This window comes from Myotis davidii, unplaced genomic scaffold (genome assembly GCF_000327345.1).
Source record: "Myotis davidii unplaced genomic scaffold, ASM32734v1 scaffold586, whole genome shotgun sequence".
NCBI classification, from domain to species: Eukaryota; Metazoa; Chordata; class Mammalia; order Chiroptera; family Vespertilionidae; genus Myotis; species Myotis davidii.
The window spans coordinates 476,992-477,543 of record NW_006296809.1 but is presented as its reverse complement, the minus strand read 5'-3'; the positions used below and the strand labels follow the sequence as shown (position 1 = coordinate 477,543).

Genomic DNA, 552 nt, shown 5'->3' with positions numbered 1-552 from the left:
GAGCTTGTGACGTATGGAGCCGGGGTCCCAGGAGCATCTCCTGAGCATCGCTGGGGAAGGGGCGGAGGTGGGGGCAGTGGGCCCCCTGGTTAGGGCGGGGGGGAGCCAGGTGACCTGGCACGGGGGTGACGGATCTGTCTGTCGCTGGGGCCTGTCCAAGTTTCTGGAAGCTCAGGACAGCCTACCCCTGGCCCCCACCTCCGGTTCCCGAGGTCAGGGCAGAGGTCAAGGGTCACTGCACCCACCTCGCCCTGGGGTTGCTTGCCATCGGGGCTCTGTCCCCTCTGAGCCACAGAGCACTCCGTGTCCCGGGAGCTGCCTCTGGTCAGCGTCCAGCGCCTGGCCCTGGCGGTGGCTGTCTGTGGAGAGAGAGGACTTCTCACTCCGCTGGCCGGGCCTCTGGGGCCGGGAGCAGTGTGCCTGGCGGCCCTCAGGCGGCCCATGTCCTTGTGTGGGGCCGTGACTGGGGACTTTGACATTGAGGCCACTTCCTGGATTCTGTGCTGGGCCTGGGCCCTGGGCCGCCCAGGCCAGGCCGGGCTGACGGGGCTA

General features: G+C 68.8%; 1 protein-coding gene across 1 annotated transcript in view; it reads left to right on the top strand.

The window, feature by feature from the left end:
* Window positions 1–552, top strand: part of DVL1 (dishevelled segment polarity protein 1) — a 9,696-nt gene that overhangs the window by 422 nt on the left and 8,722 nt on the right.